At 34.9% G+C, this 13,792-nt stretch overlaps 1 long non-coding RNA gene across 2 annotated transcripts in view; it reads left to right on the plus strand.

Moving 5' to 3' along the window:
* Positions 1–1,380: 1,380 nt before the first annotated feature.
* The window catches only part of LOC125272118, a 248,291-nt gene continuing 235,879 nt past the window's right edge, over positions 1,381–13,792 (plus strand). Inside the window, exons 1-2 of one of the 2 annotated variants that reach the window (XR_007185778.1) lie at positions 1,383–1,835; positions 1,959–2,048. This is a non-coding gene — a long non-coding RNA (uncharacterized LOC125272118). Of the gene's footprint in view, positions 2,049–13,792 lie in introns of both variants that reach the window. The other variant, XR_007185777.1, reaches the window with a different exon arrangement.

The raw sequence follows: 13,792 nt of genomic DNA on the forward strand, positions 1-13,792 counted from the left end.
TCTTCTGTTTTCCTTGTTACTGTAAGTTTATGAGGATAGTGCCCATATATTCCCAAAATGCTATGCAGAAGGGAAAATAAAACTCACCCTGGTGTAATAAACAATTTGATTTTTAATAAGCGCAGCATGACTCAAACATCGGGATGCTTTTAAACACGTATAGTCACGGTAATGACTATGTTTCATACGGGACAGTTAAAAGGATATTATTGGGAGAGCTGGTGTGGGTTAGTCTCCTTCATTTTATTGTTCGCTCATATGCAATCGCACTGCTCGCAAAGTATAATCTAACTGCTCTGCAGTTTACCCCTCAGATGAGCAGGAAAATGAATGAAAGCTGATTAAAATACTCAACCACAGTTTTGTCCCTATTCTCAGCTAGATTAAAATACAGAAATGCATGCAAGTGTGAGATTTTATGATTACTTTAGTAGACTACAAAAGCAGCAACTTACCTGTTCAATGGACTTTTGCTTAATGCTGTACTAGTGAAACAGACACAAAATGTCCTCTATATTTCCCAAAAGTTTCATAAAACCTTCTCTACAGTATATACTTTAAATATTTATTTTTATTTATTTGTTTTAAGACTTAGCAACTATAAAATTCACTGCAATAAAACTGTCTTTATTTAGATACTTGGCTGATTTTAAGAAAGTAATAAAAATATTGCATTTGTTGTGCAGTGCATAATTCCCATAGACCCACTGAAGCAATATTGCAACATTTTTTTATTTTTTTTTATTTTTACTAAATGTATGTTACATAGCACTCAGAAGTGTATCACAGCAACAATTTTGCCAGGAAAATTCTAAATACAATTTAAGTCACATAACAAGATCACTGTTTGGAACATCTTTTGCACAAACTCAGTATTTTCAGCAAGTATTTGACATACTTTTTGCTCCCAATTCACAACAATGTTAAAAAACAATAAATAAAAAGCATTAAAGAAACGTTAAAAATGCACTAAATTATCTACATACACAATTTCTTTTTACAATTTGAAGTATCAGAGGGCTGCTCTGACTGCGATGTAGGCCTCCAAATGTGTTTTCCACACATTCCACGCACTTACTGTAGAAATATCCCAAATTCCAGTCGCATAAACATAGCCATTGCTTATCTTAAGTTCTAGTATGACCAACTAGAGATGAGTCAAGGGGAAATCATTCTTACTTTTTGGTCTCAAATTAGATCAGTCTACATTTTAATGTAACTGACTTAAAGTTATCAACTGTCTAAACATTTCAGAGGGCTGCTCTGATAACAGTTTATCCTAATTTCTTACTCCAAGCTTTCTGGAAAGACTTGTCAAGAAATTAAAGCCAAGAAAGTCCAATGTAGCCTATATGTATACAGGCACCCACCCCCAAAATAATTATTTTATAAACATTTATTTATTTATTTATTTATTTATTTATTTATTTATTATAACGGTAGCGTCCTAAAAGCTATTTTAAAGTAGGGGGAAAAAAGAAAATATAGATAATCAGTGTCAATGTCTGGCTGTCTGAGAGTTAAAGATGCATGGACATCTGATAATCCAGGGTTAACCTGTCACGAGACTCATGTGTGATGTTCAGGGGTTAAAACAAAGATGCGCACGAGAGAGTCGCTGTTTCCCTCCACAGACACGTTGCGCTCCTCCACACAGTGCACTCGCTCATCTTTGTAGGACCTCAGTCAGTGGTCAGTGTACACTGACTTTGCATCGTCTTCTCCCCACGGAGGCTGCTCTTCAGCACCCGGCGCGAGAACAATTCCATAACTTCACTTCACGTGCGCTCGAGTCGCCGTGCGCGCACATTCACATTCTGTCACATTCATCGACGGTAAGCTCACGCAAGAAAACCTCTGTCTGACTGACTGTCTCTGAGGCGGAGAATTAGAGAGAGAGAGAAAAATAAAGAGAAAGAGAATTTCTCCTCACCGAGCTGCTTATTTTCTCTGTCAAGCGTGTATCATCCGCTGTGTGGTGAAAAGCGCAGACCTGCGTGGGACCGATTTCCCGCCGATGCAAGGAGGCACCAACCGTCATCTGAAAGGTAAAAGTTACCTCACACCTCTTCAGAATGATGTCTTTTGTGGGTTATGTCTGTTTGTTGTTCTTTCCTTTTCCCCAATTTGTTTACATAAAGACAGCTACACATTTACGCGAAATGACAAACTCATAAACACGGTGGGTGTGCGTAATTAATGTTTTCAACGTTAATGAACACCAGTGTGAAATTCGTGTTTACGTGCCGAATATACGGTCATATTTGAATAAATTATTAGAGAATTTCATTAGATACATTTTATCAGTCTCATACGAATTACTCTGCAGCTCAATTAATCGTGTCTGATACCTGTTGATGATGCCCCTCATAAGACTCATTAAAGTATAGTATAGTTAGTACCTTTCTAGAAAGAAAGAAACAAACGAAAAACTTTGTACATTCCTGAAACAAAACATTTATAATCCAATGCAAGATAATTAAAAAGCAAAGTAAATAAATAGTCATTTTTAAATAAATGACTGCCTGCCATGTAGTTTGGTATTGTCCTCTTTAAATGCACAAGTACAAAGACTTTGATTGGCTTGAGAAACTTTGGAGGGAAGTTTAGAGTTTTGCATGAAGTCTAAGTATATATATATATATATATATATATATATATATATATATATATATATATATATATATATATATATATTTATTTATTTATATGTGTGTGTGTGTGTGTGTGATAAAATAAATGTTTTTGGTTAATATATACTATAATAATTTACATAAAAATACTGCTTTTTGCAACAATACGGTTATTTTTGTTTAACTTTCTAATAAAATACTGAGAACAGATGTTTTATTTTTATTTCTGCCTTTTGACGCAATGATTAATCAAATACAACAATAGTATAATAATGGATATTCATATAACAAATAATATACAGTATTCATATATCTATGATAACATTAACTAGGCCTGTCCCATTAAATTCTTGTTTTCACATAGTTGCACTTTTTAATTTTGTTTTTGTTTTGTGCTGTAACTTGTAGGATATGCAGTTAGGTTTGCTTACTTACTTAATTGGTTGTGATGCAACATTTTTAGAAATTTCCAAACACTACACTAAGTTTTTTGAGGAATGAGGTAAAACCATTTATCATTATACCTAATAATTATAACATATTTAGTGCAAAACTCTCGAGTGTAACTTAGTGCAAAATTTTCAATGCTTGACATTTATCCTGTGCCGTCTATATATAGTTTGATTGTAACTGTGTAAAATGTTCATGTGAACATTCAAATGAAATTTCTGCTCCACTCCACACTACACTTAAGACAATGCTAAAAAGATCAAAATTCTGTGGGTCTATCATGGACCAGAGTATTTCATTAAGAAAGTAGTATGACTCCATCTTGAATCAACCATTCCTGGAAGACAAGAATTGAAATGTTCCCCGCACATGCACCTCAGACACTTAATAGCACTACTCAGAGACCGTGTTTAAATTGAGTTGATCCAAGAAACGGTTTATTGAAATTGCTATACTTCACACTTGTAAATGTGTTATTTCTCAGTAATGGGTAATCATGAGCGCCGTTCCCGCATTCAGATGCGTCTGATGTCCTTTCAGAGGAGTTTTATTGCAGATGATAGTCTTTGCACAAGTCGAAATACCTGGAAATGGGCCCAGAAAACAGGTGCCAAACAACACAATTAAGGGATCAATTGGGTGATGAGACAGCTGGGAAGAGAAAGTGAGGGAGAAAGATAGGGTGGGGGGATCAGGTGGTAGAGAGGGGCAGCGAAACCAAAAGAGATGTTGTAATTAAGGCTAAATGGGGGTGAAGAGACACCAGAGAATGCATCCAAGCGGTAATTTGTTTTTTATTGAATATATTTATCAACATTAAATGACTTTTTTATTTTGGAAACAGGAAAGTAACTTTAGCTTGGGCTGGCCGCATACATAAATCTGATGATTCAACATAGCAGCGAGCAGCTGTTGTGCTCATGAGGGCATTTTCCGAGCGCAGGGGTAGTTGATGGATCATGGCCGCACCACACTCATTGAAATTGATTATCAATATGCATCATTTGTTTTCTTTATTGCACCTTTCCTCATTTAGAAAGAAACTCAAGAATTTAATAACATCAGTCACTCACTATGAGTTCTGGGATATATTACGGCTTACAAATAATTACCATCGGAAATTCGGTTTTATTATTACGTTGTTTGTTTAGAATCAGTTGCGCTTTACTTTTCAAAAACAGCTCATCACCGTGATTGCTCAACTGCTGCTAAAAGGCATTATAGCGTGTTGGAAATAATCTTATGCAGGCACCAAGTATATTTAAAGTTAGATCACACTGTTTTGGACTGTACCTCTCAAATATTGTTGTAACCATGCAGCATGTTACTACTGAATGCGTTCTAGAGTAGCATTTGTATTCTGAGCGCGTGTGAGCAGAGACCCTTTCATGACCCTTGCAGTAGCCATATAAGTTCACCAGAGATAGTGGTATGATCCCTTTCCTCTGAAGTTACAGACATTCGCACAAATCTCTTGAGTGTTGCTCAAGATTGAAGCTTTATCAACTGCTCAGGTGTGCCAGCCTGCAGGAGGACCTCTGAAATGTGTTTAATTGCAGCTAGAGATACATAAGGCAGCGACAGCAGATCACTTATTCGCTCCAGCAGTGTGCTGATTTAGGGGTGTAATTTCTTAATTACACTTCTTTAATTAAAGCACGGAAGGAGGTTATTGCATTGTTCGACTTAATTCTCTGTAAGTCTTTTCATTCAAAATATAACTCAATACCTCGGGATGGTGCCTGAGTTTTTTTTTTTTTTTTATGTCAAATTTGACATTAAGTTGTCTTTCATTCTGATATAATGTTGCAATAGACAGTTGAGGATAACACACAATGCATCAGTTTTCCACTGTCTTGATGAAAATGACAGTTCCCTATCTGATCTCTACAAGGATGGTTAGTTTTTGACAAAGCAAATCTGCCAATGTGTTTGACTTTGGTGACCTCGCGCCTCAGGTTTTCTACAGCCCTCTTATGTTCTATCCCGTTTGTGCGTGTGAGATATTTTTCATACCGTCTTTCCTGAAAACTCAATAAATCCTTGGAATGAAATCCTTTTCTAAAGTCTAGCATGTTGTTCGAACTTTTAAAGTCTGTCCTCTAGTACATGTCCAAGTGGTATGTAACTCATTTTTAATATACAGTCAAACAAAAATTTATACAGACACATTGAACATTTCATTCATTAATTCAGTTTAGTCACTATAGTTTAAAAAAATGGTAATACAATATGACAGGATCTCAGAATTAAACTAACTAATTAAACTAAATAATCTTAATTATGTCAGATAAAACATGGTCTGGTCAAAGTGTCTGAATAATTTTTGGTTCCAAATTTTTATCAGTTTTACTGGTAGTCCACTGTATGAAGATTTTTTGGGTATAATATGTCACAGTTTACTTTATTTTGCTATCCTCACTTACATAAATGAACTACAGTGTCCTGCACCCACTAGTAAAAATATATAAAAAATATCAAAAATGTCTCAATAATTTTTGGTTTGACTGTATATGGCTATGTTAAGTATATTCAAATCTGAAGCTGGACAGAGTAAGTGAATGGACATATTTAGCGCTTATTATTATATTATTCTACACTGCTGAAAGTGACAGTCCAATGTTCCAACATTAACTGAAGGTTTGCAGTGATGTGATTTATTTTCATAATTTGCTTTTTAGCAGGCACATCAAGCCAGCGACTAATTATTCATTGTAATTCTTGTTTGTTTATCATCATGTCTTATGCTTTTAGATAAATTAACTAAGATCAAGGAGAAGAGCTGAGATTAGCTTTTCATTTGCGGGACTGAGATAAAAAAACGCTGCGTTTTTATATTCTGTAGTTGAGGTGAAGTGGCTGAGGTATGGCACATGCGGTTCATAGGTGGCTGTCCTCTGTGAGGCACTTAGATTTATGAAGTTGTGTTTTCTCTTAAAGGATCAAAAGCAATTGCTAAGTACATTTGAATATTATGTACACATTCCAATTAATTGAATTGATTATTCATGGAAATTCAGCATCAGTTCAATTTCTTGGTATCTTCATGGCCAAAAAAGAAGAAAAAAGATTTTAATTTTCTTCTCAACGGAGGCTTCATATCGACAAGTTCACAGGTGTTAAACTTGCTCGAAATGGCAGAGCGTAGGTGGCTAACCTTGATAAAATGATAGAGAAGGGGGAGTGTGAAATGAAAGTTTAGGTGGCAGGCTACTGAGGAGCTCTTGTTCCATTAAAAGTCCAACATAGATATGAACCATAATTCAGTGGAAGGTCGCATAAGATAGTGACCTGATATTTCTTCAGTGCCGAAGGTCACCTCAGCTTTAATATCAGTACAATGAAGTGTCCAGTGTTTTCGCATGCTGCCTGTGACTCTAAAGTGACTCTACACTAGGTCCCCAACAGGTGGCTTTGGCAAATGTTGGAGGGAACGTGAAAGGACTTCTGGAAGGAAGGTCAAACCATAGCACTCCCCTAGTATGAGTAAAAATTGGCTTGGTCAATAATACACAATTTAATTTGAATAATGCACATTACTTTAATCAACAAAGGTCAGGACGTCATTCATTTTAAGTAAAAGGCATTCTAAGCATATTCTAAAGAAAAAATATGCGGATTTTTTGTATCTTGTTTTTGTGAAAGGTGCAGTTTTACCATGAGACGGAAACTGTCATCTTGTATATTATTCTATGAATGCTTTTTCCCACTAATAATAATAATAATTTAAAAAAGGGTAATACAGTTAATACAAATGTTTATGTTAGTTCACGTTTGCATTGACTAATGTTAGCAAATACAGCTTTTGATTTAAAAAAAAGTATTAGTAAATGTTGAAATTAACATTAAGATGAATAAATTCTGTAGAAGTATTGTTCATTCTTAGTTCATGTTAACTAATGTAGTTAACTAATGTTAACAAATGTTAACAAATGAAACCTTATTGTAAAGTGTTACCAAAAACAGAAATAAGGGACAAGAATTATAATTTTGTTATAAGGACAAAAATATAATAATAAAAAAAAATGGCTAGTAAGAAATATTCTTAATTCACTTGACATTTTAACACTTTAGCCAGATGAAGTTATGATCTAATAAAGATTTAATAGTGATAACATACATACAAAAAAAAAAAAAAAAACATTTTTAATTTATTAAAAGATTTTAATAAGGTTTTCTTGACTGGATTTTCTCAAGATAAAGGGAAAATGTTTCTGCGTTTTGCTGCCTGACCTCTAAGCGATGGATAGAAACAATGGAGCTGTTACAAGTGTTCTTATCATTAATTTATTGCTTTGGTTTTCTCTCTGAGCATTCTAAAGGTTCCTGTTGATTTGTAATTGCTCAACTTCCTTTGCAATTACTAGTTGGCTGTACAAATCCAAAAGAGGCAGAAAACATCCCAATTTCTCTGTGTGTGACTGGCATGCCTGCAAACTAAAATCAATACTGCAATGTATTGCTCATCCCCTACTCTTCCCAGAATTTCTAATGGTAGATTTTCCGGCCATGACTTTATTTTTTTTCAAGCTGTAGAAAACTTCCTTTTATTGTTACATGGTAGCTTTTTAGACCGAAGAAGAGATGACACATTGATTGATGTCTAAATTGATGATTCCCCCTCGTTCCCTTCACTTACAATTAAGGACATCAGAAAGAATAAAAGCCGGATAGCAAAAGAGTGGCATCTGTGATGGAACTGGGAAGTGAGAAATGGTCGGCAGAGATAACTGGGATTCACTAGAAGGCTCAGAAAAACAGCAGGACTGATTTGAAACAGTCTTTGGTGGTTTTGAAGAACACACATCTGTGTGTGGTAGCTATCAATTTATCTTTTTAATAATACAGTTTTTTTTTTTTTTTTACAGGGAGTAGCATTGTACATTTTGGTTATTTTAAGCTACTTGAGTACCCGACAGATATATACTGAATGCTGGAGTGAGTTACTGTTATTATAGTTCTGTTCTGCTCTTTTGTTTAAATTATTTAGGTTTTAAGTTTTAAGTGTAGTAGGAATCATATGGCTTGATATTGTAGTAGTGTAGGAAGCAGAAAGGTGAGAGAGGACATTCTGGGAAAGCACGCTTGATACACTAGGTCATCTGTGCTCCTGGTATTGGACCATTTTATCAATATGAGAACATGCATAGTATCTGACACTGATACAGTGTTGGTATCGGTACAAATTATGATGTACATCGGTACATCAGACAAATTTTCAAGTTGAATTAAATCTAAAATAATATTTTTAATTGCTTTTGAGGAAGATGTCAGGTTTTCACTTGATGAAATGTGCGCATTTCTGTATTTGAGGCGAAACTTGTAGTGCGGAACTGCGGAACTATGAAGTCTGTGTGGTAAACATTAAAGTGTAATTGCAAATTCACTTTCTATTTGTATCTTAGTTGTGCCTTAAAGCACCCATTCACAGAAGCAAGTACAGATGAGCTCATATTAGACAAAAATCCATTTGAAATTTATTTTGATATGTGCAGAAATTTATAGTATTCTCAATAGTATTTTCAATACATTATAATAATGTTTAGTAACAAGCTAAACCTCTATTTGGGATACTGATTGTTTAAAATTCTTTATTACATTGCTTGAAACAGTATAGAGAGAGCAAGAGAGAGAGCAAAAATATATATGTTTTTATTTTTGGTGCAATACCAAAATGAATATTGTTAAACATTTTATATGTTGTAGATTTGTCTTTTGCGTCGTAGTTTAAATGACAGTCAAAGTGTGTTGCATCTTTTTGCAAGTTTCATCATGCTCTCGCAAATGCATTAAACTTCTCCAACAGCAATCTGTTGCCCATTCTGTGGGGACTACGGAGTTAGTAGGGGTGAAAATTGCCCTTTCTCTGGGTGATAATTTGTTGAAAGCCTCTCCATTTGACATTATAGGTGGATATGAAGTCAGCACTGGCTCTTTGGGCCTTGTATATTTGTCTCCTGACCTATGGTGGCAGTGCAGGGTGATGCTTCCTCCCCCCTAGACACAATGGTTTTTCAGAGAGGTGAAAACCAGCTGTCTGTCACCATCTGCCTTTCTATAAAACCTCAGCCTCTCCCAGCTGTGTGCCATGTGACATTCAAAATGTTTTTGTCACCTTTTAATGGGAAGCAGCGCAGAAACTATGTGTATGGATTGGAACTGTCTTCCTTTCTTGTTTTCAGGCACATGGGTTCAAAGGGACTTTTTCCAGAGGCTTTTCCAGTATGCCACCAATAATCAGAACTGGAGAATAGAGAGATTGCTTATTAAGATGAGGGTGTCCCATGCATGCTTTTAAACAATGAACAATTTCAAGACTTTTGCAGACGTTTTGTATATTATTCTTTTGAATGAAGTGATTTGAAATGTAATAGGTTTTAATCTGACATATCAGGAAATTGTGCAGTCAGGCTTCACCGCTCTAACAGTATTGAGGTCAACAGAGTATTTGAAATTCTGAAGTCAGAAACAATATAGGGGCGTTGTATATAGATATGGACTCTGTAGAAATATATTAACCTTCTATGAAAGGCATGATGACATCAGGATATCTGATGAGTGGCCACTAAAATGAGAAATGTATATAGCTGGAAGCTTTTCTGCTTAACAGTTTCAGTTCACTCTGAAGGCTTCCTTGTGGACTAGAATCGTAATTAAGTTTGGGACTTCACAACAGTTCAGTAAGATATCTTTTAGGGATGTGCACAAGTACTTGAGTACTCGGACGTGACAGCGACAATTGATCATGAAAACGATGATCACAGTGACTTTAAAAAATATATATCTTTTTTCTGATTGGTTATTGTGGCATTTTTGGGTGGCACTTGAGGTCTGATTGCTTAGCGTTAGGACAGCATGCAGTCCACAAAGGTGAAATAAAGCGAAACTATGGATTTGAAAGTGCGCAGTGATGCCTGGAATCACTTTGATCATGAAAATACAGTTAAGTGCAAAATGTGCTGTGCCAATCTGCCTTATACATAACATTATAATGAGAACACTATTGTAATAGAATGTTGTGCTTCAGTTGCCGTGTTTCAGCGTTGTTGATACGGGAAGAGTGCATCCACAGGGATGTCTGGAATCACTTGATAAAGTAGATGAAAATACAGTTAAATGCAAGATACGCAGTGCCAATCTGCCATATACATAACATTATAATGAGGAAAACTATATAATATTGTAAATTCTTTGTGCTTTAGTTGCCCTTTTATGTAACGGATGGATTCATATTTACGTGTCGAAATAGAATCTTTTGTAACATTATAAATGTCTTTACTCTAACTTTTGATCAATTAAATGCATCCTTGCTGAATAAAAGTATTAATTTCTTTAATTTCTTTAAAAAATAAAAATAAAAATAAAAATTCTTACTGACCCCAAACTTTTGAATAGTAGTGATAATGTTACAAAAGCTTTGTATTTCAGATAAATGCTGTTCTTTTGAACTTTCTATTCATCAAGAAATCCTGAAAAAAAAGTACACAACTGTTTTTAACATTGATAATAATAAGAAATGTATTTTTGAGCAGTAAACGGCATATTAGAATGATTTCTGAAGGAACGTGACACTGAAGACTTGACTAATGATGCTGAAAATTCAGCTTTGCCATCACATTAATAAATTACTTTGTAAAATATATTCAAATAGAAAACAGTTATTTTAAATTGTAATAATATTTCACGATATTACTGTTTTTTACTGTATTTTTAATTAAATAAACGCAGCCTTGGTGAGCAGACAAAACTTCTTTTAAAAACATTAAAAATCTTACCGATCCCAAACTTTTGAACGGTAGTGTTCATATTTTCATGTCATATTTTTTTGTTTCGTTTTTGTCAACATTCATTTTTGCAAAAGTGTTTTAATTCAAATATTTGTATTATCGACCATGATGGATATGTCCCATTTTCAAAAATGTCCATCCCTAATATCTTTAACTGTAACAGTGTGATTTACATACAGTAGAAAGCATTTGAGCTCTCACATCAGTATATTTGTAAAATAGCTGGCACAAATTTTGATCATATGGGTAAGGAACCTACTCTATTTGATTGTTGAACTTGCCCTATTTGGTTGGACATGCGCTTGAATGTACAGATGTGGTGTTTGAAAGCTTCACTGTCTTGGCTTACTGAGAAATATAGTATTAATAGAAATGACTGTACTCAATGTACTGTATTTATCACTGTTATGTCAGTCCTTGAGTGGGAAATTTCTTTCCTCTTTGGCAGTGTCTCCTTTTTGTCAGTAGACGTTTGAGGTTGAAGTTCACCTATGAACATGACTTAATGTTGAAAGAGACAGAATTGTCCTCCAGTTCTTTTATCTTGATTCTCTAAAATGTTTTTGAATGTATTTTGAACTCTTCTTTTTGACGAAATTGCAAGTTTAGACTCCCCAAGAGTGTGATTTCATAGGACACACAAAAAAAGGACCCAACTCAAATTCATACTTGTTTTAATTTTCCAAGTTTTTTTTCCCAAGATTCCCACAGACCTTGAAATTGATCTTCCATGAATATTTAAACACCTTTCCTTTATTATCCTCCTGAAACAAAGGTCAGATGTGCCTTTAAAGACCAAATTTTAATGAAACGCTATCTGCTGCTTTATCATTGAAAAGGCATTAGCTTACATGCTTAGTGTGGCTTGAAGATTTTAGCAGTACATTAAAGCATTCCAGGTGTGAGTTTACACGAGCATCGGCAAGGTGGAGATGGCATTGCATCAAGATCGCAAAACTGAGGAACAAGCGGCCATTGGCACTCTGACCCCTTTAATTGTGTCGTCTCATCTTTCCTCTGTGCTCTCCTTTTCTCCCTTCCTTTCTCTCTCCAGCTTACAGCCGCTTGTAATTACAGCATCTCTCACTTTGCTCCCCAGAGGCACATCAGCACAGTGTTCTTACAGTAAGGCAGGACTCGTCGTGCCACAGTTAAGAGCTGAAGCCCGTGTCTCACGCTGTTTAGCAAAGACTGTAAAAAAATATCACATCAGTTCTTGTCTCAACCAGACGCCCCACCACTTAAGAGATGGTCACAGTTGTTACTGACATTGGACTTTTTCTAAATAGAAATTGGCAGGTAAAGACTAACATCAGATGAGAGTCAACCCAAGCTATGACAGCTTTTATATTGATGATGAAAGGGGGTGTGATTGTGACAGTAATCGTTATTATAGAAATGAGGAAAAACCCATTAGTCATCATCAAGCATTTGCATTGGGGTGTTAATTCCAATTGGCTAGAATGATACCCTGCAGCTCTTGTGAAAGTGCTTGATTCATTATCAAGTTGAATTCTCATTGCCCTCTGACTGCCAGTTAAGTAAGAGGCAGTCTCATTCATATTAGCCATTGAGCCTAATGTTTATAGAGCCGATAGCCTGCTGAATAGGTTGTGCCACTTTTCCTTCACTTCCTCTTTTTCCTGTTCAAAATGTTAAACACATTGCTTACAGATCTTGACCTTGGTAAAATGCTTCAATAAAATGGAAAGGGGAAAAAAAAAAAAGTTCAATTATTCAATGTCTTTGAAACTCAAGGAAATTGAGAACAATAGCTGAAATGAGAACCTGAAAATATAGTATGGGCAGATGATGACTATCCCATTGTTATATATGTGGTTACTCTTGACAGCATGTCGTTTTTCTAATTCAGACATGAGTAATTACAGCTGGACTTGCCTAGCTAATAGTGACCTACAAACAGCTGAAATTGGAGCAGTATAAATGAAGTGGCCATCTAAGGGAGCCCTCAATTATGCTCTCCATAAATAGATGCTTGAATACATTGATCTCTTTTTCAAAGTATGCTGAAAAAATCAGCACAATTCTATGCAAAATGAATCATCACAAATCTATCTGACAGCTTTTGAATCAGAAATGTTTTTAACATACAGTTTCTTATTAATTGTTGCATTTTTGTCAAGTATGTTATATAGTGATAACTTGTGAAATTGTTATCATAATGTGTTTTTGAGTGTCACTGTCAGTGTGTTATTTCATCCGTGTTCACAGACATTATCTTATTCTTCAGAGATCCTCATTTTAAGCATTGTTCGCAGTAACCTGTCCTCATTTTTACACAGAATTATTCTGAGAGCAGAAAAGCACGCAAGAACAGAACAGAACAACCTTCCTGTGTATGGGATTCACTGTGTGGTTCAGTTGGAGTGTCTGGCTTCACATACAGCTCATAACTAAAAACAGCAGGCTGTGTGACAGAGATGTTCTAAAATATTCAAAACAAATTTTAAAATATACAAAATGAATACATTTAAACAATCACTCTTTTTGCTTATGTTCTATTCATTACCTCCTTATGTCGATAGTGCCTAATATATTTCATATATATATAAAATATACCTTTGACACAGAAACACTAAAATGTAAAATAGTATAAATCAGGAAAAAGGCTAATAATAATAAAAACATAATAGTAGTGACATTGATTGCAAGAAATGCTTATTATTTAGCTAGAACTTGGCATGCAGAACAGGTTTTCTTGCCAAATTCGACAGTCTAGAAATGAATTTAGTGTTTGATTTTGACTTGAAAAGATTTTTTTCCCCTTCTTTCTTTCTTCTCTTCTTCTTCTTCTTCTTTTTTTTTTTTTTTTGGTGGTCTGCGCCTTTAATACTAAGAATACCTTGACATTCTTTATAGAAAAAAAAAAAATAAGAAAAAAACAACTTTCTGTGGTTCATC

This window comes from Megalobrama amblycephala, linkage group LG7 (assembly GCF_018812025.1).
Source record: "Megalobrama amblycephala isolate DHTTF-2021 linkage group LG7, ASM1881202v1, whole genome shotgun sequence".
Taxonomy (NCBI): Eukaryota; Metazoa; Chordata; class Actinopteri; order Cypriniformes; family Xenocyprididae; genus Megalobrama; species Megalobrama amblycephala.